Below are 27,876 nucleotides of genomic sequence, written 5' to 3' on the forward strand. Positions count from 1 at the left end.
TGATCAACAAAGTGCTCCAGGGCTGGGCAGAACAGGTTCTGGCTGGGTTCAGAGACTTGGGACCCCTAAGAACAAAGACTTTGGGGGTATAAATATTTGTGCACAAACCCCTACAATTTGTATTGCTCCTGGATAAGAAGAAGAACCTCTGTCCGTGGGACTACAAGAATCTGCAGGAGAAGGACTGTCCTTGTGCTGGTGTCCTGTTTCTGGGACTGGCCTGCAGCTGTTACTACGGGACTTCAAGAAGAGGAAAAGAACTTTGATTGGACTTTTATTTCTTTTGCTACAGCAACTACCCAAGGGCTAGGAGAGAGCTAGCCTCCTGCTGGAGTCTCAGGCACATCAGACACCACCATCAGCCTCCTGTTTCCTCCCAGCGAGGATTACTATCTGCAGGTGAGGCTCCTGTGTGTTCCATGACCTCTATTTCTACTGCTGGGAAGGGAGCGCTGAAAATCGTCGCTAACCTCCGTTAGCGAGCCGCTGCAGCTGGTGAGCGTGAGAAAAATCGCCGCTCCGCTGTCGCCGAGTGCTCGCTAACCCCGAAGATCGTCGCAGCACCTGTCTGCGGGCCTGAAAACGCCCGCTATCCGAAGATCGTCGCAGCACCTGTCTGCGGGCCTGAAAACGTCCGCTATCTGGAAATCATCGCAACAGGATCATCGCAGCGCGGACGCCGAGCGTTCGCCATTTTTTCCCGCATCGAATCCGGATCGTCGCTTCCTCGCGGAGCGCCATCTTTGTCAACGCAGCAAGATCGCACACGCAACAGGCTCGGTGCATCATCCTCCCTTCGCGGCAAGGATTTCATCGCATCACCGGCTTAGCGTGAGGAAGTTTGTCGCTTTGTCCTGCCCGCAACCCAGCGCATCATCCTCCCTTGCGGTAAGGATTCAACGCATCGCTGGTTAGCGTGAGGAAATTTATCGCTACAACGCCTTAGCGACATTTTTGTTGCTTTGCTCCAGGAACCAGATACTTTGTGAGTAAAAGGGTCGCAGAGACCCCTGCCTTGAAGTAAACATCATTTTGTGCATCCTGAACTATTTTTCCTTGCAGCATTTCTAAAGTAATTATATTTTTATAGTATTGTGGATTTTTACTGTTATTGGTCTTGTGATTAAGTCTATATAAAAATACCTATTTTTCATAACTACTTGAGTGGTGTCCATTTGTAGTGTACCTCATTATATTACTGTGTATGGTCATAAATGCTTCACACACTGCCTCTGAGATAAGCCTAGCTGCTCGTGCTACGTTACCACAGGGTTGAGCAGGGGTTGTCAAAGGGTGTAGGCTGCTTACTCTGACTTAGGAAGAAGGGTCCCTACTTGGACAGTGGCCAGCCATTGCCAACTAGAGACCCCCATTTCTAACACTAGGTCTAAACACACATCCACTCACTCACCCATACAGTCACTCATACATGCAGTCACTCTTCAATACAGCCACTATCATATGCACTCATATCTAAACAGACACTCACACACCGCCACTCATCCTTAGAGTTACTCACACACCTAGTCAGTCATGCAAAGAATTAATCACACTCCCATTTACTCACCTATACAGTTATAGAAAAAACCACCTCTTATTCATACAGATACTAACACATACTTACTCTCCTATACAATCACTGATACAAGCACACACTCACAGCCACTCTCACAATCACATATAGTTATTTATATACTCCAACACTCACATATACTGCCTTTCACATATGCAGTTACTTACACATGTACCACTGAGACATCCATTCACTCACCAACACACCCATACACATACTCACCCACCCATACTACCCTTCACAGATGCACTCTTGAACCCATACACCCAGTGAATCATCCACTCACACATCCGTGCATGGAGTTATACCCCCCACCCACCCACACAGACACTCAGGCACCGATACAGATACTCAGACAACCAATCAATAACCCATATAGACACACATGCTTCATTTTCCACCTTCCTTCACAGGTTACAACAATGCTTGGTTTTCGGCTACCAAACCCTCACCTGGGGTAACAAACCTGTGAAGGAAGGAGAACGGCAGGGCGAGTAACACAAATCTTCAATCAGTCCATAGTGAGTGGAAAATGAAGCATGATAAAGACTCTTGATTGGCATGTTCGTTTACACTAAGTGCAAAGTATTATAAAGAGGAGCATGCAATCAAACTCACTAAGAGATTATAACTTGAATGACCATGCTAAGATGGCGGACATAAAACGAAAGAATCGGAAGAAAATGAAAGCCCGCCTTCTATTTCCACTTGCTGCCTATCCAATGAATGAGGGATGGGAATATTTAAAACACTGTACGATAGTGACTACTTGCAAAAGAGGCATTGAAAAAGGCGATACTCGCTGAAACGCGTCTGCCTGAATAAAATGAAGATTTGAAAAAACATTGTGTGCTCCATGTTCCTCTCTGAGTAGGGGATTTGGTGGATAATATATAGATATATATATATATATATATGCATCAACAAAAAAGTTCCCAACATGGAGAGCCACGTACAGGTGTGTGAATATCATTAATTCAGCCAGGCAGCCCTGCTAAAACAGTCTTTCAAGCACACAGAATGCCAGTAAATCCTTACGCGTTTCGAGCGTCCTTGCGCCCTTGGTCACAGGTACTGGCCATTAGGATGTAGGCAGGATACCGCCGCTCGTTAGCACCAGCTTATGAAGTTCCACCCAGTGGGCGTGTCAGCTCAGTGCATGCTGGTGATTGGAGTCCATGTCAGTGCTCAATCGCAGGTAAGTGCGTCTGCCTATGTCCAAAATAGTTAGCAGTCACCACAGTGGGGCTGTGTGACTCTCAGGAATGCCGCAGAACAGGAATTTCCCAGCTGAGCACACATCGTTCCATATTGTGAAGTATGAATGACTCCAATGGACCCGCACTTCCGCGGGAGGGCTCCCCGCGACCTGGGTGGGCCGCATTCAATTTGCATCAACAAAAAAGTTCCCAACATGGAGAGCCACGTACAGGTGTGTGAATATCATTAATTCAGCCAGGCAGCCCTGCTAAAACAGTCTTTCAAGCACACAGAATGCCAGTAAATCCTTACGCGTTTCGAGCGTCCTTGCGCCCTTGGTCACAGGTACTGGCCATTAGGATGTAGGCAGGATACCGCCGCTCGTTAGCACCAGCTTATGAAGTTCCACCCAGTGGGCGTGTCAGCTCAGTGCATGCTGGTGATTGGAGTCCATGTCAGTGCTCAATCGCAGGTAAGTGTGTCTGCCTATGTCCAAAATAGTTAGCAGTCACCACAGTGGGGCTGTGTGACTCTCAGGAATGCCGCAGAACAGGAATTTCCCAGCTGAGCACACATCGTTCCATATTGTGAAGTATGAATGACTCCAATGGACCCGCACTTCCGCGGGAGGGCTCTCCGCGACCTGGGTGAGCCGCATTCAATTTGCATCAACAAAAAAGTTCCCAACATGGAGAGCCACGTACAGGTGTGTGAATATCATTAATTCAGCCAGGCAGCCAGGCAGCCAGGCAGCCCTGCTAAAACAGGCTGAATCCATTCTGTGTGCTTGAAAGACTGTTTTAGCAGGGCTGCCTGGCTGAATTAATGATATTCACACACCTGTACGTGGCTCTCCATGTTGGGAACTTTTTTGTTGATGCAAATTGAATGCGGCCCACCCAGGTCGCGGAGAGCCCTCCCGCGGAAGTGCGGGTCCATTGGAGTCATTCATACTTCACAATATGGAACGATGTGTGCTCAGCTGGGAAATTCCTGTTCTGCGGCATTCCTGAGAGTCACACAGCCCCACTGTGGTGACTGCTAACTATTTTGGACATAGGCAGACGCACTTACCTGCGATTGAGCACTGACATGGACTCCAATCACCAGCATGCACTGAGCTGACACGCCCACTGGGTGGAACTTCATAAGCTGGTGCTAACGAGCGGCGGTATCCTGCCTACATCCTAATGGCCAGTACCTGTGACCAAGGGCGCAAGGACGCTCGAAACGCGTAAGGATTTACTGGCATTCTGTGTGCTTGAAAGACTGTTTTAGCAGGGCTGCCTGGCTGAATTAATGATATTCACACACCTGTACGTGGCTCTCCATGTTGGGAACTTTTTTGTTGATGCAAATTGAATGCGGCCCACCCAGGTCGCGGAGAGCCCTCCCGCGGAAGTGCGGGTCCATTGGAGTCATTCATACTTCACAATATGGAACGATGTGTGCTCAGCTGGGAAATTCCTGTTCTGCGGCATTCCTGAGAGTCACACAGCCCCACTGTGGTGACTGCTAACTATTTTGGACATAGGCAGACGCACTTACCTGCGATTGAGCACTGACATGGACTCCAATCACCAGCATGCACTGAGCTGACACGCCCACTGGGTGGAACTTCATAAGCTGGTGCTAACGAGCGGCGGTATCCTGCCTACATCCTAATGGCCAGTACCTGTGACCAAGGGCGCAAGGACGCTCGAAACGCGTAAGGATTTACTGGCATTCTGTGTGCTTGAAAGACTGTTTTAGCAGGGCTGCCTGGCTGAATTAATGATATTCACACACCTGTACGTGGCTCTCCATGTTGGGAACTTTTTTGTTGATGCAAATTGAATGCGGCCCACCCAGGTCGCGGAGAGCCCTCCCGCGGAAGTGCGGGTCCATTGGAGTCATTCATACTTCACAATATGGAACGATGTGTGCTCAGCTGGGAAATTCCTGTTCTGCGGCATTCCTGAGAGTCACACAGCCCCACTGTGGTGACTGCTAACTATTTTGGACATAGGCAGACGCACTTACCTGCGATTGAGCACTGACATGGACTCCAATCATCAGCATGCACTGAGCTGACACGCCCACTGGGTGGAACTTCATAAGCTGGTGCTAACGAGCGGCGGTATCCTGCCTACATCCTAATGGCCAGTACCTGTGACCAAGGGCGGAAGGACGCTCGAAACGCGTAAGGATTTACTGGCATTCTGTGTGCTTGAAAGACTGTTTTAGCAGGGCTGCCTGGCTGAATTAATGATATTCACACACCTGTACGTGGCTCTCCATGTTGGGAACTTTTTTGTTGATGCAAATTGAATGCGGCCCACCCAGGTCGCGGAGAGCCCTCCCGCGGAAGTGCGGGTCCATTGGAGTCATTCATACTTCACAATATGGAACGATGTGTGCTCAGCTGGGAAATTCCTGTTCTGCGGCATTCCTGAGAGTCACACAGCCCCACTGTGGTGACTGCTAACTATTTTGGACATAGGCAGATGCACTTACCTGCGATTGAGCACTGACATGGACTCCAATCACCAGCATGCACTGAGCTGACACGCCCACTGGGTGGAACTTCATAAGCTGGTGCTAACGAGCGGCGGTATCCTGCCTACATCCTAATGGCCAGTACCTGTGACCAAGGGCGCAAGGACGCTCGAAACGCGTAAGGATTTACTGGCATTCTGTGTGCTTGAAAGACTGTTTTAGCTGGGCTGCCTGGCTGAATTAATGATATTCACACACCTGTACGTGGCTCTCCATGTTGGGAACTTTTTTGTTGATGCAAATTGAATGCGGCCCACCCAGGTCGCGGAGAGCCCTCCCGCGGAAGTGCGGGTCCATTGGAGTCATTCATACTTCACAATATGGAACGATGTGTGCTCAGCTGGGAAATTCCTGTTCTGCGGCATTCCTGAGAGTCACACAGCCCCACTGTGGTGACTGCTAACTATTTTGGACATAGGCAGACGCACTTACCTGCGATTGAGCACTGACATGGACTCCAATCACCAGCATGCACTGAGCTGACACGCCCACTGGGTGGAACTTCATAAGCTGGTGCTAACGAGCGGCGGTATCCTGCCTACATCCTAATGGCCAGTACCTGTGACCAAGGGCGCAAGGACGCTCGAAACGCGTAAGGATTTACTGGCATTCTGTGTGCTTGAAAGACTGTTTTAGCAGGGCTGCCTGGCTGAATTAATGATATTCACACAACTGTACGTGGCTCTCCATGTTGGGAACTTTTTTGTTGATGCAAATTGAATGCGGCCCACCCAGGTCGCGGAGAGCCCTCCCGCGGAAGTGCGGGTCCATTGGAGTCATTCATACTTCACAATATGGAACGATGTGTGCTCAGCTGGGAAATTCCTGTTCTGCGGCATTCCTGAGAGTCACACAGCCCCACTGTGGTGACTGCTAACTATTTTGGACATAGGCAGACGCACTTACCTGCGATTGAGCACTGACATGGACTCCAATCACCAGCATGCACTGAGCTGACACGCCCACTGGGTGGAACTTCATAAGCTGGTGCTAACGAGCGGCGGTATCCTGCCTACATCCTAATGGCCAGTACCTGTGACCAAGGGCGCAAGGACGCTCGAAACGCGTAAGGATTTACTGGCATTCTGTGTGCTTGAAAGACTGTTTTAGCAGGGCTGCCTGGCTGAATTAATGATATTCACACACCTGTACGTGGCTCTCCATGTTGGGAACTTTTTTGTTGATGCAAATTGAATGCGGCCCACCCAGGTCGCGGAGAGCCCTCCCGCGGAAGTGCGGGTCCATTGGAGTCATTCATACTTCACAATATGGAACGATGTGTGCTCAGCTGGGAAATTCCTGTTCTGCGGCATTCCTGAGAGTCACACAGCCCCACTGTGGTGACTGCTAACTATTTTGGACATAGGCAGACGCACTTACCTGCGATTGAGCACTGACATGGACTCCAATCATCAGCATGCACTGAGCTGACACGCCCACTGGGTGGAACTTCATAAGCTGGTGCTAACGAGCGGCGGTATCCTGCCTACATCCTAATGGCCAGTACCTGTGACCAAGGGCGCAAGGACGCTCGAAACGCGTAAGGATTTACTGGCATTCTGTGTGCTTGAAAGACTGTTTTAGCAGGGCTGCCTGGCTGAATTAATGATATTCACACACCTGTACGTGGCTCTCCATGTTGGGAACTTTTTTGTTGATGCAAATTGAATGCGGCCCACCCAGGTCGCGGAGAGCCCTCCCGCGGAAGTGCGGGTCCATTGGAGTCATTCATACTTCACAATATGGAACGATGTGTGCTCAGCTGGGAAATTCCTGTTCTGCGGCATTCCTGAGAGTCACACAGCCCCACTGTGGTGACTGCTAACTATTTTGGACATAGGCAGACGCACTTACCTGCGATTGAGCACTGACATGGACTCCAATCATCAGCATGCACTGAGCTGACACGCCCACTGGGTGGAACTTCATAAGCTGGTGCTAACGAGCGGCGGTATCCTGCCTACATCCTAATGGCCAGTACCTGTGACCAAGGGCGGAAGGACGCTCGAAACGCGTAAGGATTTACTGGCATTCTGTGTGCTTGAAAGACTGTTTTAGCAGGGCTGCCTGGCTGAATTAATGATATTCACACACCTGTACGTGGCTCTCCATGTTGGGAACTTTTTTGTTGATGCAAATTGAATGCGGCCCACCCAGGTCGCGGAGAGCCCTCCCGCGGAAGTGCGGGTCCATTGGAGTCATTCATACTTCACAATATGGAACGATGTGTGCTCAGCTGGGAAATTCCTGTTCTGCGGCATTCCTGAGAGTCACACAGCCCCACTGTGGTGACTGCTAACTATTTTGGACATAGGCAGACGCACTTACCTGCGATTGAGCACTGACATGGACTCCAATCACCAGCATGCACTGAGCTGACACGCCCACTGGGTGGAACTTCATAAGCTGGTGCTAACGAGCGGCGGTATCCTGCCTACATCCTAATGGCCAGTACCTGTGACCAAGGGCGCAAGGACGCTCGAAACGCGTAAGGATTTACTGGCATTCTGTGTGCTTGAAAGACTGTTTTAGCAGGGCTGCCTGGCTGAATTAATGATATTCACACACCTGTACGTGGCTCTCCATGTTGGGAACTTTTTTGTTGATGCAAATTGAATGCGGCCCACCCAGGTCGCGGAGAGCCCTCCCGCGGAAGTGCGGGTCCATTGGAGTCATTCATACTTCACAATATGGAACGATGTGTGCTCAGCTGGGAAATTCCTGTTCTGCGGCATTCCTGAGAGTCACACAGCCCCACTGTGGTGACTGCTAACTATTTTGGACATAGGCAGACGCACTTACCTGCGATTGAGCACTGACATGGACTCCAATCACCAGCATGCACTGAGCTGACACGCCCACTGGGTGGAACTTCATAAGCTGGTGCTAACGAGCGGCGGTATCCTGCCTACATCCTAATGGCCAGTACCTGTGACCAAGGGCGCAAGGACGCTCGAAACGCGTAAGGATTTACTGGCATTCTGTGTGCTTGAAAGACTGTTTTAGCAGGGCTGCCTGGCTGAATTAATGATATTCACACAACTGTACGTGGCTCTCCATGTTGGGAACTTTTTTGTTGATGCAAATTGAATGCGGCCCACCCAGGTCGCGGAGAGCCCTCCCGCGGAAGTGCGGGTCCATTGGAGTCATTCATACTTCACAATATGGAACGATGTGTGCTCAGCTGGGAAATTCCTGTTCTGCGGCATTCCTGAGAGTCACACAGCCCCACTGTGGTGACTGCTAACTATTTTGGACATAGGCAGACGCACTTACCTGCGATTGAGCACTGACATGGACTCCAATCACCAGCATGCACTGAGCTGACACGCCCACTGGGTGGAACTTCATAAGCTGGTGCTAACGAGCGGCGGTATCCTGCCTACATCCTAATGGCCAGTACCTGTGACCAAGGGCGCAAGGACGCTCGAAACGCGTAAGGATTTACTGGCATTCTGTGTGCTTGAAAGACTGTTTTAGCAGGGCTGCCTGGCTGAATTAATGATATTCACACACCTGTACGTGGCTCTCCATGTTGGGAACTTTTTTGTTGATGCAAATTGAATGCGGCCCACCCAGGTCGCGGAGAGCCCTCCCGCGGAAGTGCGGGTCCATTGGAGTCATTCATACTTCACAATATGGAACGATGTGTGCTCAGCTGGGAAATTCCTGTTCTGCGGCATTCCTGAGAGTCACACAGCCCCACTGTGGTGACTGCTAACTATTTTGGACATAGGCAGACGCACTTACCTGCGATTGAGCACTGACATGGACTCCAATCATCAGCATGCACTGAGCTGACACGCCCACTGGGTGGAACTTCATAAGCTGGTGCTAACGAGCGGCGGTATCCTGCCTACATCCTAATGGCCAGTACCTGTGACCAAGGGCGCAAGGACGCTCGAAACGCGTAAGGATTTACTGGCATTCTGTGTGCTTGAAAGACTGTTTTAGCAGGGCTGCCTGGCTGAATTAATGATATTCACACACCTGTACGTGGCTCTCCATGTTGGGAACTTTTTTGTTGATGCAAATTGAATGCGGCCCACCCAGGTCGCGGAGAGCCCTCCCGCGGAAGTGCGGGTCCATTGGAGTCATTCATACTTCACAATATGGAACGATGTGTGCTCAGCTGGGAAATTCCTGTTCTGCGGCATTCCTGAGAGTCACACAGCCCCACTGTGGTGACTGCTAACTATTTTGGACATAGGCAGACGCACTTACCTGCGATTGAGCACTGACATGGACTCCAATCACCAGCATGCACTGAGCTGACACGCCCACTGGGTGGAACTTCATAAGCTGGTGCTAACGAGCGGCGGTATCCTGCCTACATCCTAATGGCCAGTACCTGTGACCAAGGGCGCAAGGACGCTCGAAACGCGTAAGGATTTACTGGCATTCTGTGTGCTTGAAAGACTGTTTTAGCAGGGCTGCCTGGCTGAATTAATGATATTCACACACCTGTACGTGGCTCTCCATGTTGGGAACTTTTTTGTTGATGCAAATTGAATGCGGCCCACCCAGGTCGCGGAGAGCCCTCCCGCGGAAGTGCGGGTCCATTGGAGTCATTCATACTTCACAATATGGAACGATGTGTTCTCAGCTGGGAAATTCCTGTTCTGCGGCATTCCTGAGAGTCACACAGCCCCACTGTGGTGACTGCTAACTATTTTGGACATAGGCAGACGCACTTACCTGCGATTGAGCACTGACATGGACTCCAATCACCAGCATGCACTGAGCTGACACGCCCACTGGGTGGAACTTCATAAGCTGGTGCTAACGAGCGGCGGTATCCTGCCTACATCCTAATGGCCAGTACCTGTGACCAAGGGCGCAAGGACGCTCGAAACGCGTAAGGATTTACTGGCATTCTGTGTGCTTGAAAGACTGTTTTAGCAGGGCTGCCTGGCTGAATTAATGATATTCACACACCTGTACGTGGCTCTCCATGTTGGGAACTTTTTTGTTGATGCAAATTGAATGCGGCCCACCCAGGTCGCGGAGAGCCCTCCCGCGGAAGTGCGGGTCCATTGGAGTCATTCATACTTCACAATATGGAGCGATGTGTGCTCAGCTGGGAAATTCCTGTTCTGCGGCATTCCTGAGAGTCACACAGCCCCACTGTGGTGACTGCTAACTATTTTGGACATAGGCAGACGCACTTACCTGCGATTGAGCACTGACATGGACTCCAATCACCAGCATGCACTGAGCTGACACGCCCACTGGGTGGAACTTCATAAGCTGGTGCTAACGAGCGGCGGTATCCTGCCTACATCCTAATGGCCAGTACCTGTGACCAAGGGCGCAAGGACGCTCGAAACGCGTAAGGATTTACTGGCATTCTGTGTGCTTGAAAGACTGTTTTAGCAGGGCTGCCTGGCTGAATTAATGATATTCACACACCTGTACGTGGCTCTCCATGTTGGGAACTTTTTTGTTGATGCAAATTGAATGCGGCCCACCCAGGTCGCGGAGAGCCCTCCCGCGGAAGTGCGGGTCCATTGGAGTCATTCATACTTCACAATATGGAACGATGTGTGCTCAGCTGGGAAATTCCTGTTCTGCGGCATTCCTGAGAGTCACACAGCCCCACTGTGGTGACTGCTAACTATTTTGGACATAGGCAGACGCACTTACCTGCGATTGAGCACTGACATGGACTCCAATCACCAGCATGCACTGAGCTGACACGCCCACTGGGTGGAACTTCATAAGCTGGTGCTAACGAGCGGCGGTATCCTGCCTACATCCTAATGGCCAGTACCTGTGACCAAGGGCGCAAGGACGCTCGAAACGCGTAAGGATTTACTGGCATTCTGTGTGCTTGAAAGACTGTTTTAGCAGGGCTGCCTGGCTGAATTAATGATATTCACACACCTGTACGTGGCTCTCCATGTTGGGAACTTTTTTGTTGATGCAAATTGAATGCGGCCCACCCAGGTCGCGGAGAGCCCTCCCGCGGAAGTGCGGGTCCATTGGAGTCATTCATACTTCACAATATGGAACGATGTGTGCTCAGCTGGGAAATTCCTGTTCTGCGGCATTCCTGAGAGTCACACAGCCCCACTGTGGTGACTGCTAACTATTTTGGACATAGGCAGACGCACTTACCTGCGATTGAGCACTGACATGGACTCCAATCACCAGCATGCACTGAGCTGACACGCCCACTGGGTGGAACTTCATAAGCTGGTGCTAACGAGCGGCGGTATCCTGCCTACATCCTAATGGCCAGTACCTGTGACCAAGGGCGCAAGGACGCTCGAAACGCGTAAGGATTTACTGGCATTCTGTGTGCTTGAAAGACTGTTTTAGCAGGGCTGCCTGGCTGAATTAATGATATTCACACACCTGTACGTGGCTCTCCATGTTGGGAACTTTTTTGTTGATGCAAATTGAATGCGGCCCACCCAGGTCGCGGAGAGCCCTCCCGCGGAAGTGCGGGTCCATTGGAGTCATTCATACTTCACAATATGGAACGATGTGTGCTCAGCTGGGAAATTCCTGTTCTGCGGCATTCCTGAGAGTCACACAGCCCCACTGTGGTGACTGCTAACTATTTTGGACATAGGCAGACGCACTTACCTGCGATTGAGCACTGACATGGACTCCAATCACCAGCATGCACTGAGCTGACACGCCCACTGGGTGGAACTTCATAAGCTGGTGCTAACGAGCGGCGGTATCCTGCCTACATCCTAATGGCCAGTACCTGTGACCAAGGGCGCAAGGACGCTCGAAACGCGTAAGGATTTGCTGGCATTCTGTGTGCTTGAAAGACTGTTTTAGCAGGGCTGCCTGGCTGAATTAATGATATTCACACACCTGTACGTGGCTCTCCATGTTGGGAACTTTTTTGTTGATGCAAATTGAATGCGGCCCACCCAGGTCGCGGAGAGCCCTCCCGCGGAAGTGCGGGTCCATTGGAGTCATTCATACTTCACAATATGGAACGATGTGTGCTCAGCTGGGAAATTCCTGTTCTGCGGCATTCCTGAGAGTCACACAGCCCCACTGTGGTGACTGCTAACTATTTTGGACATAGGCAGACGCACTTACCTGCGATTGAGCACTGACATGGACTCCAATCACCAGCATGCACTGAGCTGACACGCCCACTGGGTGGAACTTCATAAGCTGGTGCTAACGAGCGGCGGTATCCTGCCTACATCCTAATGGCCAGTACCTGTGACCAAGGGCGCAAGGACGCTCGAAACGCGTAAGGATTTACTGGCATTCTGTGTGCTTGAAAGACTGTTTTAGCAGGGCTGCCTGGCTGAATTAATGATATTCACACACCTGTACGTGGCTCTCCATGTTGGGAACTTTTTTGTTGATGCAAATTGAATGCGGCCCACCCAGGTCGCGGAGAGCCCTCCCGCGGAAGTGCGGGTCCATTGGAGTCATTCATACTTCACAATATGGAACGATGTGTGCTCAGCTGGGAAATTCCTGTTCTGCGGCATTCCTGAGAGTCACACAGCCCCACTGTGGTGACTGCTAACTATTTTGGACATAGGCAGACGCACTTACCTGCGATTGAGCACTGACATGGACTCCAATCACCAGCATGCACTGAGCTGACACGCCCACTGGGTGGAACTTCATAAGCTGGTGCTAACGAGCGGCGGTATCCTGCCTACATCCTAATGGCCAGTACCTGTGACCAAGGGCGCAAGGACGCTCGAAACGCGTAAGGATTTACTGGCATTCTGTGTGCTTGAAAGACTGTTTTAGCAGGGCTGCCTGGCTGAATTAATGATATTCACACACCTGTACGTGGCTCTCCATGTTGGGAACTTTTTTGTTGATGCAAATTGAATGCGGCCCACCCAGGTCGCGGAGAGCCCTCCCGCGGAAGTGCGGGTCCATTGGAGTCATTCATACTTCACAATATGGAACGATGTGTGCTCAGCTGGGAAATTCCTGTTCTGCGGCATTCCTGAGAGTCACACAGCCCCACTGTGGTGACTGCTAACTATTTTGGACATAGGCAGACGCACTTACCTGCGATTGAGCACTGACATGGACTCCAATCACCAGCATGCACTGAGCTGACACGCCCACTGGGTGGAACTTCATAAGCTGGTGCTAACGAGCGGCGGTATCCTGCCTACATCCTAATGGCCAGTACCTGTGACCAAGGGCGCAAGGACGCTCGAAACACGTAAGGATTTACTGGCATTCTGTGTGCTTGAAAGACTGTTTTAGCAGGGCTGCCTGGCTGAATTAATGATATTCACACACCTGTACGTGGCTCTCCATGTTGGGAACTTTTTTGTTGATGCAAATTGAATGCGGCCCACCCAGGTCGCGGAGAGCCCTCCCGCGGAAGTGCGGGTCCATTGGAGTCATTCATACTTCACAATATGGAACGATGTGTGCTCAGCTGGGAAATTCCTGTTCTGCGGCATTCCTGAGAGTCACACAGCCCCACTGTGGTGACTGCTAACTATTTTGGACATAGGCAGACGCACTTACCTGCGATTGAGCACTGACATGGACTCCAATCACCTGCATGCACTGAGCTGACACGCCCACTGGGTGGAACTTCATAAGCTGGTGCTAACGAGCGGCGGTATCCTGCCTACATCCTAATGGCCAGTACCTGTGACCAAGGGCGCAAGGACGCTCGAAACGCGTAAGGATTTACTGGCATTCTGTGTGCTTGAAAGACTGTTTTAGCAGGGCTGCCTGGCTGAATTAATGATATTCACACACCTGTACGTGGCTCTCCATGTTGGGAACTTTTTTGTTGATGCATATATATATATATATATATATATATATATATATATATATATATATATATATATATATATATAACATATTTAAACTTTACAGAAACACACAGTCACTGGATTATGTCATCAGTGATGTCATTTGAGATGTCATCAGTGATGTCATCAGTGATGTCACTGACCATGTCATCAATGATGTCATATGTGACCTCATCAGCAGTGCATTGGAGGGGCACAAGTTATAGTTAGCTCAACTAACTATAACGGACAAATTTCTCTGGTTTTGTATGAGTGAAATGTCCAACTAACTATAACGTCCCTGAAACCTGTGTTTTTTCAGTGAATATATATATATATATATATATATATATATATATATATATATATATATACGTTAGGGTCGGTATAGGTTTTTGGGTGGTAAGGGAATATTTAGGGTTTAGCATGGGTATAAGTTTTTGGGTGATCTTCCTGAGCTGGAGTGGTGACAGGAGTAGGCCTCTTAGATTCATCCTGCATTCTTCTTTTTTTGGGGCCTGGCTGAAGCTATCCAGTAAGGTAAGCAAGAGTGTTATGGAGCTTTTGCCTTTTGTGCAGGAGAAAAGAAGATCTGCTGATTGTAAAAGAGAATTGATACTGCAGAGTCAAGGAGAAGGATAGAAGGTAAGCTTCACGAGGATTGCACCAAGAAGACTCAGAGGCAGAGCAAGAGCATAGTCTTCCACAATCATTCATTTTAAGACTTATGTGTGATTGATTAACTGAGAAGTGAGAGAAAATTACAATCAATCACAAACATGTAGCTGCATGTATAGGGCTGATCAATCTTACAACTCTCATCATAACATTTAGCCAAGCGCGTGCATAATGTGATAATGTGACATCGTATGTCTGTCCCCAGTTACTCAAGTTACAACAACATATCCCCTCACCGACCATATAATAGAGAAGTACACACACTCAGTAGCATTGCATTTCTCAAATTATTGCACCTCTCACCAGTCCACAGAGCTGAGTAGGCCTCTTGAAGTCATCATCCTATTGGTTTCCCTGAAGTTGATAACTTCCTTCTGCTGGCAGTTGTTGAGGTGGTTCCGCCCAGAATCCTCCATCTAACTCCTCCTGACTCCGAGTAATGAATCTGTTGAACTTCATTGCGACAGACCTAAATGAGAGAGATCGACCTGTAATGAACTGCTGTTGATGAACAAGATCAGAAAAATTCAGTTATTTTTTTGTGTAGATTTGTGTTTATTAACTAAACGGACTAGTCTGGTCTTTGAAGATTGTAAACCAGAAAACAAAGGAGTGGAACCAGGACACAAATCGCGCAAAGTGTCAAAGGGGAAGAGCCAATCACCTTCAGGAAAAATGTTCATCCATCAGGCCACAAACATTGCAAATCACCACAATCAAGCTGACAAATTATACTAGTTGAACACCCTAACACACTGTTTGCCACCACATGAATCACTCATATATCACTCATTGGTGCAATAGTTACCTATTCCAATCCAAGCACAGTGGCACACAATTGTTGATCCTCTTTGATGCACACAACACATACCGGGCCGTCCTGTAAATCAAATGTCCTGGGGTAGTTCTGCTAGAGGATGAATAAAATGATAGACATGGAGGTAGGCACTGTCTCGTCAATGCCCTTGAAGGGAATCAGGGGAAGGCTTCTTCACTGCACACAGGGCCAACTCCAATCTGGCCATATATGTGCCTAAAACTGTGGGGCTGCATAAGTCAGTGAGACACAAACAAACAAAATAATATTTCCCTAGTTATATCCATTTTGTTTAGGCACAGCAGTTCGGTGATAAAATGTTCTATGGTGGCCAAGACATGCTCAGTCAGGGAAGTAGAGTTCCTCCTGAAACTCAGGGGGTTTACCCAGAAATTGGTCAGCTAATACACTACTGTGACCCGAGTCTGACCAATCGCCCTCATCCTTCTCCTGTGTTATTTCAGGTATGGTGTAATTCAGTGGTATAAAGTGTTGGTTCATTTTGATCATGGTCAATCTTTCCATGTTTTGTGGCGAGAGACTGGTCTTTCTTACTATGACCACTGCACCACCTGAACTAAACACATGCTCAGAAGACACACTGACTACAGAACAAGCCAGATGCGATATTGCCAGTCTGCTGATCACTGTGCATTGGCACCTCTTTCCACACCAATGCACCCCTATGGGTTTTGATCCACATAGATCTCTGTTGGGTCATCCAGATAGTCCTGGACCATCCTCTGAATGGTCATTGGTGCAGCAACTTGCTCGACCTCTTTTACATTCTCATATGCACGGAACTTAAGACCTTTAACTTGAAACCAAGCCATTACAGAGGTTAAGCTGCTGCTCCTGTGGTTGCTGCAGGTGTTCTTGTTGCTGGTATTTTGCTGCTGTGAGACAACAGCAGTGCCTATTTTAGAAGTTGAAGGCAGTACCCCAAAACATCCCCTTCTGGAAAAGGAATTAAAAATGTCCAGTAATTTTTTGTATCATGGATCAAGAATGTGGCACTGATGTAATGTTTGGATGACACAATGTCACTTTGCAGCCTTGTCTTATCAGCGAAGCAAATGATTAAGCTCTCCACCAACTCATGTGCATCTTTCTTTTCATTCACACCTGTGTACATTTTAGATATAATCTTTAGCTGTTCAGTCAGCATATGCAGCAACAGGATAGCTTGGTTCATTGTACTGTCCTCCTTGCTGACTTCCCTGTGAAAACCTCAAACTGATGCATCTCTGTCAGGCATTTAACTAGGTCCCATTTGTCCATCTCAATGATCATGCTTTTCCCAGTTATATCCCCTCTTTGCATTAAAAGGACAGGTGGGGAGGGGATGGAGAGAGCAGCAGGAGTGCAGGGGGAGGACGCAGGCCACTAGTGGAAACATAGTATGCATCCTTTCGCCCTATCACTGTGTGCCAGACCCCTGGCGAAGGCTGCAGTGTAGTGGGTCATAGGTATTCCTCCCATTGCAATCGGCATTGGGGCCAGTGGGCTGTAATATGTTTAGAGGTGGGGGAGAGAGGAGTGGATGTCCGGGGATCTCTGTGTGGGGCCAGTGGGGGGAGGGCAGGCCAGGGAGGGGAAAGGCCATCATCTATTCCACAGGTTGGGGTGGACCATAGGTTGTGAACCATGAGAAGGGTACCACAGCAGGGGAAGGGGCAGTGGTGGAGTTGCTCACAGGGTCTGGGGAGTAGACAGTGGGGGTCCTAGGCAACCGGTTTGTTGGAGTGTACAGTGTTTTTGAAAGGAGGTTCACAGAAGGGCACAGATATACGATGTTGGGGATCCCTGCCAAGGGGGGAGGGTCCATATGTCAGTGTGCCCAGCAGGAAGGGGAGTAGGGGAGGGGAGGAAAAGGAAGAGGCAGAGGGATAGGGATAGGGATGGAGGAGGGGATGCAGAGAGCGAGAGAGAGAGAAGGACGGAGGGAGGGGAAAATGCCTGGGTCGGTAAGGGCGAAAGTGGGGGAAAAGAGGGAGGCTGAGGAGGGTGTGGGGCTGGAAGTACAACCAGGGGAGAAAGGGAGGAGTCCTTATCGCTGTGTCAGGTGTCTGGATGCCTCTGCACCAATCAGTGATGGGAGGGAGGTGTGTCAGTGAGATTGACCTCAGGGTGCATCTTGGAGGAAAGGTGCCCATGTCTGCGTGAACACCTCAGCCTAGTCCTGCCATAGATGACGTTTTCATGGGACGCCATCTGTATCATTGCCACCATCCAGGCTACCTGATAGGGGGGTGCGGGCGAAGGATGCAAAGCTTGACGGTGGCCAGAGCACATGTGCAGGAGGCGGCGCTGTGGCCCTGGATAGATCAGGGAAGCCTGTGAGATTGTGCAGAAGGATGACAGAGGGAGTAAAGGGGTGCTTCAGAGGCATGGATGCCCCCAGGGTGCACCCAACATGACCCAAAAGGACTGGATTGAAGGGCAATCGCATAGGATGCGGGTGAGGTTGGGATAGGGATGGAGTAGGCGATGCAGAGAGGGAGAGAGAGAGAGGGAGGGATGGAGGGAGGGGAAAACGGCCTGGGTCGGTAAGGGGGAAAGTGGGGGAAAGAGGGAGGCTGAGGAGGGTGTGGGGCTGGATTGAAGGGCAATCGCATAGGATGTGGGTGAGGTTGCATTGGGTAGCCGAACACCTCCAGCAGAATGAGAGGGGCAGAAGGCCAGCCCTTAGCAGCCTTTGCGGAATACAATACTACTCATAGAGCATCTTAAAAAAGCAGAATTTCAATTGGGAATCCTGGGCACCTCGGTCCATGGCTTCCAGAACTTCAGGCCAGTCCTCTTCCTCAGTAGTAATCTGAAGGTGGTCCTGCCACTTGGTGTGGAGGCTTCAAGAGATGGGTTGTGGAAAGAGGTGGTTTGTGAGTGTACTGTAAAGCCCCAACATCACACTCTGGTGCCAGCCCCATGTGGACAAGTATTCCACCACCGACAATGGTTGTAAGGACAATGGACAGGGACCAAGGCAAGGCAGTGTTGCAGCTGTAGGTACTGCAAGGCCTGTCATGGGTGAAGGCAACATTCCTCCTTCAAGTGGTTGAAAGGTTTCAGGTCACCGTCCAGCAGTCCCTGGTCCAACGTGGGGGTGCCTGCTTCCACGCACAGTGGCCAGCGAAGGGTCCAGCCATCAATGCGGAAGCTGTCGCTGCCCCACAGTGGCACCCTGATATGTAGTCGGTGGTCCTCTTCGAAGAGGCAGTGGGCACGGATCCAGACTTTGGACATGGCCTGCAGCACAGGGTGTGGGTGGGAGTGTTGGAGGGCATTGTCTCCATAGAGAAGGCAGAGTCCATCGCTGCTAGCGAGGAGCCATTGTTCAGTGTGAACCCATTGCAGAGGATCTGAGGTGCCCGGTAGTAAGTAGGTAAGTTGGAAAAGATATAGGGCCAGAGAGTAGTGATCCACGGAGAGCAAGCCCAGGCCACCGCAGGAGCGGCGTGCTGTAAGTTTGGCTGCAGCTAGCCAGGGTCAGATGGATCCCCACACGAAGGCTTGGACTCAGGAGTCTATGAGATGAAGCGGGGCCAGGGGCACCGCGATGGGGAGCATGCCAAGCTTGTAGGTAAAGTGCAGCAGCATGACCATCCACATCGCCTGTGCCCTACCCCACATAGAGAAACCCAACAGGGACCATTTGTCAAAGTATGGTTCATCTGTGTGATGTGGGGGGGTCAGGTTGTCCGTGACCATCTCGGTTAGACCCCTGTTGACCAGGATCCCCAGGTACCTGATCCGTGAGGCTTTCCAGCAGAAGGGGTATACATGGATTGCCACCTTTGTGGAGCAGATCAGCAGGGGAAGGGCCTCACTCTTGCCCCAGTTACCTTGTAACCAGACAGGACCGCAAAATCATCTATGACTTCCAGTAATGGTGGTAGGGAGCTGCGAAGATTCCTCAGGGGAGCTGGATATTGTCAGCATAGAGATATACTTTGGAGAGGCCCTCCTGCGATGGGGATGTCGGCTATGTGTAAATGTGTATGTACTTATATAGCGCCGAATCACCCATAGGGGTATCTCAGCACTGTACTCATACCGCTGAAGGAACCCTTCCTGGCTTCCCGTGTGAAGTGTCCACTCCTGGGCACCCCCATGGTGAAGCCAGGCATCCCAGCGCTGTTGTGGAAATTAAGCAAGCTATTGCCCAGAGTTGCAGCACGGGACCCATGATTAGAATAGGCACTGAGGCGATAATATCCGGTCCGAGGAATTTATAGCCCGAGACCCTGCCGCGCCTGGAATCGAACCCTGGTCCCGGACCAGTGCTCTGCATCGAGATCTGACGCTCTAACCATTGAGCCACACTTCTCCACACGGCTATGAGCAGTGCATGATGAATGATGGAGGCCAAGTGTTCCATTGCCAGTAGGAATAAGAGTCAAGAGAGCGGGCAGCTGGATGGGTGCCCCTTCAGCTCTGAAAGGGTCAGAAAGGAACCCTCCGCAGTTGATCTGGGCCATCAGGCAGTCATACTGCAGCCGCACATTGGAGATTAAATGTTCCCCCAGTTCAAACCGTTTAATGATGGCAAAGAGGTAGCCCCACTCAATGTGGTTGAATGCCTTCTTGGCATCTAGGGAGATAGCCACGACCTCCTCCGGGAGGTTTCTGGCATTCCAGAGGGTGTGTGTTAAGGTGCAGAGATGGTTCCTGGAGATACGGCCAGGTACGAAACCAACTTGCAAGTTATGGGTGAGGTAGGGGAGAACTATTCTTAAACGTGATGCCAGTATGCTCATGAGGATCTTAAGATCCTCGTTTAGGAGTGAAGGTGGCCGTAAACAGCCACACAGCAACGGATCCCTTCCCGGTTTAAGGAGGACCACGATCACTGCCCTATTAGAAAGAGGTCCCAAAGAGGCCATCTGCTCTGCCTCTTGGAAGGGCGCATGAAGGAAGTCAATCACCCCTTCCCCCGACCACTGGTAGAATTCAGCCAGGAAGCATTTTTCTCCCGGGTCTTTGTGATAGGGTAGCTTGGAGATGACTGCCATAATCTCCTCCTTACTAACGCCCCCCACTTGGAGCTAACAGCCCTTGTCTGTTAACCATGGGAGATCAACCTTCTCAAGTAATGCTCTAATTCGATCCTCACTCGCCGGTGCCTCCAGGGTGTAGAGTGTGCTGTAAAACAATGCAAACTCATTGACAATGGCCTGCGGTTGGTTGAGTATCTCCACGCCCGTCAACTGGATAGTTGGAATGGCCATTGCAACTTCTCATTGCCGCAGCTGGGCCACCAGCAGATGGCCAGCCTTCTCTTCCTGTTCGCAGTGCCTCCTTTTCAGGCGCTGAAGGGCATACTCTGCCTTAGAGGTATAAAGGCTATTGAGGGCTATGCAGGCCTGCTCCAGGTGGCGGCGATTGGGTACAGTGGGGCGGGAGGAGTAGAGGCGGTTTATGGTGGTGATCTGTACCTCCAGCTTGGCACTACGAAGAGAAGCCTTATTGGCCAGGGCGGCGTCCCTCATTAGCTGGCCATGGATGGTTGCATTTGCAGCCACACAGAGCACCCTGTGGGAGTCTATAGAGTGTTTGTTGTCTGCCATGTATGCAGAGCTATGGGCCCGCAGTTGGGACTTGACTTGGGGGGAGCGGTATCTTTGTATGCTCAGGCACCATGGTTTGGGCCTGGGGAGGCCAGGCCCACATCTAAAGACAGTAGGACCGGGGAGTGGATTAACAAGGCAGCCTGTAGTTTCCTGGATTCCCTGAGTGCCACTGCCAAGTGGAAGATGAGGAAGTAGTGTAGCCTGGATTGTGTGCATTGTACCAAGGAAAGGAAGGTATCTCCTTATCCAGTGGGTGGCAGAGACGCCAGTGATCCACAAGGCCGTGGTCAGGGGTGATGTTCCCCAGTAAAGCCCTGTCCACATCATTTCCCTTGTCTAGGGGACCTGTCCTGTCTAGATCGGCATCAAGTGCAATGCTCCAGTACCCACCAATGATGTGCTTAGATGTGCTGATCTGCACAAGGAGGCGGTTCAGCTGGAGGAAGAAAGTGTGCTAGGCCCCGTGGGTGCATACACCGAACCCACACACAGAAAGCTATCCCCTATCCTCAGCTTGGCAAACACATACCTGCCATCTGGATCAGACCATGTCTTCACAACGTTAAGGCAATGACTTATGGACAAGTGTCACTACTCCTCATGTACGCTGTGGACAATGTGGGTGGCAAATGCCAGTCAGGGGGAGTAGCATGCCGGGGCATGGGGGCGGCACAGGCAGTAAAGGGCCACAAACCGTCACAGGGCCAGGGAGGGGGGTGGGTGGAAAGTGAGAGGGGTGGGTTTGAGAGGGGGACAGATAGGGGGCACAATGGGAAGAAAGGGGGTATGGCAGAGGGGTGTGATAGGGTGGAAGAGGTATAAGGAGGGGCTAAGGTATGAAGGAGAGGGAGCAGGTAGGTAGGGGAGCCAGTCATGATAAGAGGGCACCTGCAGACAGGCAACAACCGGGGCAGAGTCGAATGCCCTGGGACACTAGGATACAACAGAGGGAGGGTCAAAAGGGGGGAAAGGAAAGGTAGGAGGAGGGAATTGGTGGGTGATTTGTGTGGGAGAAGCACAGTGCCTGGGGCTCTAAACTTTGTGCTGTGCTCGTGGATGCAGCACGCAGGAAGGACCCCTACCCAGGTCAAGGCAGGTTGGAATGAGCACAAAAGTGCAGGTGTGGATGCACGGGGGACAGGATGTGGCAATGGGTCTGAGGGTCCCCTGGGTGGAACTCTGGGCAAGAGTCCGTTGCCTCCAATAAAGGGCACGGCACCAGGGACGATGCCATTGGTGAGCCCCCAGGGTGACCAGAACACGTGATGCGCATGAATATGGGTTGCAGGGGTGCGAATAGGAGGGGTTTAGCAGAATAGTCGGTGAGTGACTGTATGCCGTCCTCGGTTAACGGGTCAACACAATGATTCACACATTGGTCAGGAGCAGAGGACTGTGCATGAAGTGTGCCACAGTGAAACACATGGCAAGCAAACAGTGGTGGAAGATGAAGAATGAAAGAAACAATGAGAAAAGCATGAAACATTCATAAGAAATCAGAGAGAAAAAGGCAGACTGCAAAAAGGCATGCCGGTACTAAGCCATCCGCCTTCTTCGGTTGTCAACTTTCCAGACGCAGTCCCCCTCTGGCATTGGGGCCACCATGGCTGCACAGTCCTCAGTGCTAGATCTCCTGGACAGAGGCATGTTTCAAGGGGGAGCGGGATTGGTCCCTGTCCTGCTCATTCATGAGAGCCTGACTCCTGTCACCCTGGGAATGGGCTGCTCTGTCATGATCCCTGCCCCTGTGCGGGGAGCCCCCGGAGTTCCACCAGAGGCCGCTGGAAGCAGCAGTGTGGGAGGGGGCTGGTAGAACATGGCACTCCATGGTAGCTGAGGTGGCAGCGTCCATGTCCTGAGAGGTTAGCCAGGAAGTGGTCAAGGAATTATTTTGAGTCTCCATCCGTGGTAATCCTAAAGTGAGCAGGCTTGAAGAGGCCATATTTAATGTTCAGCTGTCGGAGCAGAGGGCGGGTGGATAGGAAGGCTTTGCGATGCTTGTTCGTCTCCCGGGAGAAGTCCATAGCCATTCGCCCCTCGTAGATGTATGTGCAATGAGTTCGTGCTGCTGATATCAGCTGTGGGACGTGGTCGTGGCACAAGAAACAGGTTATGTGGGACAACGGACATATGGATGTGCCCTGACTTGGCGGTACTATGCAGTGAGCTCACTGCAGGAGAGTCAAAGGTCAGGCCGGTGAGCGTCAGGAGCATATCCTTAAGAAAGGTTTTGGCATCTGACCCCTCCACGGACTCCAGGAAGCTGAAAATCCATATGTTGTCCCCCCGGCTCCGGTCCTCCAAGTCGATTACTTTGCTGCAGAGGATTAAAAGTTCCTGATCCCGCTCCGGCAGGATATTAATGAGGTCCTCTATCATGGAGACTCATTGAGTCAGACCATTCACCGTGGACTGCAAGAATCCATGCCCTCAAGGTGGCCCACAGCGGCGATCTCCTGTAGGATGCTCGTCATGGTGGATTCTGGGGCGCTAGCTGCAGCGGGTTGAGATGAGTCCGGTGCAGAGGGGCAATGCACAGAGGGGTAGGCATAGTGCGAGGCAGGTTGAGGGCCTCAGAGATGAGCGGCTGCTGTGCAGGTTTGCCCGTTGTCTTGCCAGGAGACATCTTCAGTCCTCGCACTGCAGTGGGAGGATGCTCCATGGTGGGTCAGGGTGTGTTGATGTCAGGGGCCTCGGATGAGGCCACAGGTGGGGAGCTTAATCGCACATGCTCCCCCAGTGATTCTGTGGCATCTGTGCACAGGTTGCACTGGGGGTCAGAGGGGGCCCTGGTTTTGGTGATGCAGAATCCGTGGAAAAAGGGGCAGACGAACAATAGGCCCCGTCCTATGGCCCAGGCCCAGCAGCAGACAGTCTTGCGGCCACTCGTCCCAGTGTGCCAAGTAGGCCTTGGGTGGACTTTGTCATGCAGGGGGCCCTGTGATGTACAAGGTGTAGGAGGGGAAGCCCTCCTGGCTGCCTCCTGTGGGGTCCACAGATGAGAGTAGGGCTACAGGGTCCTCAAGTGGACCAGAATTGATGGGCCGATGTGTCTGCAGGTGACTGCTCTGGTTGGACCGCCGCGGCCAGAAACAGCAATGACGCAGGTCTGCTCCGTACCACCAGGCCTCAGTCACGGTGTGGCAGGGACACCGGTCCCCGCTTAAAGAAAGAAGAAGAAGGGGGGCACAGTAACAGAAGTAACTATGTGCCCCTTTGTGACCCCAAACCCCATTGCCACTCACTGCCAGCTGGACCGTGGGGGTCTACAGGGATGTCATGGATGAAGAGACCCAACTGGTGAGGAGTGGCCCATCTGACAGGTGTGCAGGCAGCTGGTAGTGTCTCTGGTGGGGTCAAGCTGGGGCCACTCTGGGCAGAAACAAGAGGTAGAAGATGGTGAAGATGGTGCTGCTGTTCCTCGCCCCAATGTTGGAGGTGAGACTATCTGAAAGTCAGTCCCATTCAGATGCAGCCCCTCCCTGAAATGCAAGTCCTGTACAGGAAGAGCAGCAGCATCAACTCAAACAAAGATGGTCTTTTCTAGGGATGTCTTGGTGAGGATAGTGCCCGGGTTGTGCTGGGTGTCTGGGTGATTGGCAAGCTCCCGAAGGCAAGAAGACACCGGGCTCTCCAGGATGGCCTGCTTCAGTTCATAGGAAACTGACGAGTCCTCTTTGGTGAGGAAAGTAAATGTAAATGTAAATCCAGTATTTGTAAAGCGCGAACAATACCCGAAAGCATCCCGGAACTGGGGGCCATCTGGAAGATTAAGCAAGCTATTGCCCAGAGTCACATGGTGCTGGGCTGATCTGCCGCCCGTGCCGGGGATCGAACCGTGAACCCCAGATTCCAGCGTCAGTCGCCCTGGCCACAGCGCCACACCTCTTCCCAAAGTGAAGGCCATGCTACTCTTGCCAGCTCTGTCAGTGCAGCCAATATGGTGAATATGGTCTTCAATGTTCTTGGCCATATTGTAGTTCCGAACCACCTTAGATGCGGGACACCACCCAGAGGTAGACTTCAGGTACACGTGAGTCACCTGCCCAGGGTGTGCCCAGTGATGCCGGCATCATCGGGCCGGGTATCTCGGGCGGTTTGTCAGAGCCTGAGCTGTGCCCCATAGGTGAGGTGTGTGGCACACACAGTGGGGGTAGAGTGACTCGGGCCGCACCTCCCTTGTCGTGTAGTTCCCATAAATCTATATAGGATCTGCATGTTTAGACAACATAAACTGTGGGAGTGGTGTCCAGACTGATTCCAGACAACCTCACCAGATATGCTTGTCTGTATGCCAGCTAGCTCACAGTGCCACTATGAACCCCTTTTACCAAGGGCAGAATAGTTTCTGGCAACTATCGAACATGACAACCCTGACCCCTCAGGGATAGTGGAAACAGTACAGTACTTTTTGCTCAATCACTCGTGCTCACTTTATCTCAGAGAGATACACAGAATAAATGGCGGAGACGTTTTCAATAAGCATTTTATTGAACCAGCGTCATTCTAGTGTAAAATATGTGTGCTGCAACAACCATAAGACAGAAACATATGTATACTGTTATCAGCACAAACAGAATAAATAAATACATGACAATAATAATGCGTACTCCTATGATGCTAACCCTAACTAGATGTACCTAAATGTAGCTAGCATGTATGTAGGTGTATCGCCAAGAACCCCCCTAGGATAAAGCCAACCCCATTACCTGATGTGAGAGAATAAAGGACCCCGTCTTGGTCTCGAGATGGAAACCCTGCAAGGGATGTCAGACCACTGCGTGCTGGAGTGTCTGCTTGCAGGAACCTCAGAGTCTCGTGTCAGCATGTCGACATGCTTCAAGCCGCCATCTCTATTGGTGGCCAGACCACCTCCTCTTTAACTGGCATTCTATTATCATGCTGGATGAGCCTCAATTGCTTCTAGGCTTTAAAAGAATGGCTGGAATGAATACAGATTGTTCTCCAGGTGGACAATAAGTTGCTGACTTGGTCTGCTTTTTTGATAAAGTCCTGTACAAAAATGCTGATGCATTCGCCAAACACAGGGCCCTGAAATAGACACCATCTGCCATGGACTTAACAATATTACTGCCATTGTCCATGGCAACAAATCCAATGCTAAGCATTGTGGGTCACAGCCATTCAAAGATCTTGCTGTTGACATCTTTCAAGATGTTTGCAGCTATAGACGATTTCTCCAGGGCGAACATGGGTGCTTCATGCTTCTGGGCACCATTAAAAATGTAATCAATGTCCAAGGCTCAAGATGTCATTTCTCTTACCCCCACAAAAGAGATCCAGTGTCCAGTGATACACAATTAATGATTGGTTTGGCAACTAGTCCACATGTCTGTCATCCGGTGGATTGTGCGAACAGCACTCTGCTGCAAAGCTTGTTCAACAAATTCCAGGACATTGTGAAGGAGTGCTGGAACAGCAACTTTGGCAAAATAGAACCTTCCAATTTGGGCAGATGGTCACCATGAATTCTAGAAAACCCACTCTTTTCACCAAAGAAAAAGGCAGGAGGTCCAACGCTAACATTTTAGCCAGCTTCCCATTGTACAAATGTGCCATTGGGCGGTTGTGTTCACACTGCCCCTCCTGCCTAAACATGGAAGTAATTGTAGCTTCAATTGTTTTCTTTTCTGGTTCCACTGATGCAGGTGACTTCTGGAGAGAAGATGTTGGTAGACTCAATGTGCATCTCAGGGGAGTCACTGCATGCTGTTGCTTTGGAGTCTTCATCTGAGTATTTGTCTTGTGCCATTTTGACATTAATGATGTGGGTGATACTAGTGCACTGCCTTAGGCAGGGCTGCTTAGCGTAACAATGTCACCCTTCTGATTGGAGAAGATTCCCTGCTCTCATCACCTTCATCAACAATACCTGCAGCAATTTTTTATGGTTCATCACCCAGCAGATTGTGTAATTATTTTCATATGGGTCGTTTGACCTCCAGTACCATAGTGTGTACCAGGCTTACCTCGTTGAAAACCTGCATGGCAAATGAGGCATATGTCAATGTTATTCTCTGGCCTTCTAAAAGTAAAGAAGTTCCAAACTGGGGAGGTCAACTTTCTCATTGGGCCACTGGTGCCACTGCCAGTGCCTGAAGAAGTGGAGGTATGTGGGCATGTCGATGATTGTCTCTCTGCAGTGCATACTTCTACTGAGCTAGTTGTGGGAGCAGGTCGCAAGGGCCTTGCAAATATGGGAGCTGGTGTTGGTATCAGTGCCACATCCCTGGAAGCAGGTTGAAGAGGGATATTGTTGGTCTCCTCTGGGGCTGGGGTAGTGTCCATATTGATGACTAGCTCGTCATCCTCCTCTTCTTCATCCATAACTCCAAGGCTTTCAGGAACATTCCTTTTCCCTTGCCTTTCCTGGCATGTCTCGGACTGAGCTGGGTTCCAATCCAGGTCCAGGTCATCGGAAGGGGGAGCTGGAGAAGATGATGGAGTATCCTCCCATTTTCTTGCTGGAGATCTGGAAGCCAATGGATCTTCTGAAAGAGTGTGTTCTACTTGTTCAGCAGGAAGCTCAATCTACTGCTCTGCTCCTACTCCAAGAAGATCTACTATTGCTGGCTATGGCTGTTGTTGTCCACTTTGAGTACTACTTTGCAAAAGAGACAAGTCCAATTCAAGGTAACTGCTCGTCGGTGTTGTCGTCATTGCAGTGACTGCCCTTGTGCCAGACATGTGCTTGGACCAAGGTTAGGG

This window comes from Triturus cristatus, chromosome 2_1, assembly GCF_964204655.1.
Source record: "Triturus cristatus chromosome 2_1, aTriCri1.1, whole genome shotgun sequence".
NCBI classification, from domain to species: domain Eukaryota; kingdom Metazoa; phylum Chordata; class Amphibia; order Caudata; family Salamandridae; genus Triturus; species Triturus cristatus.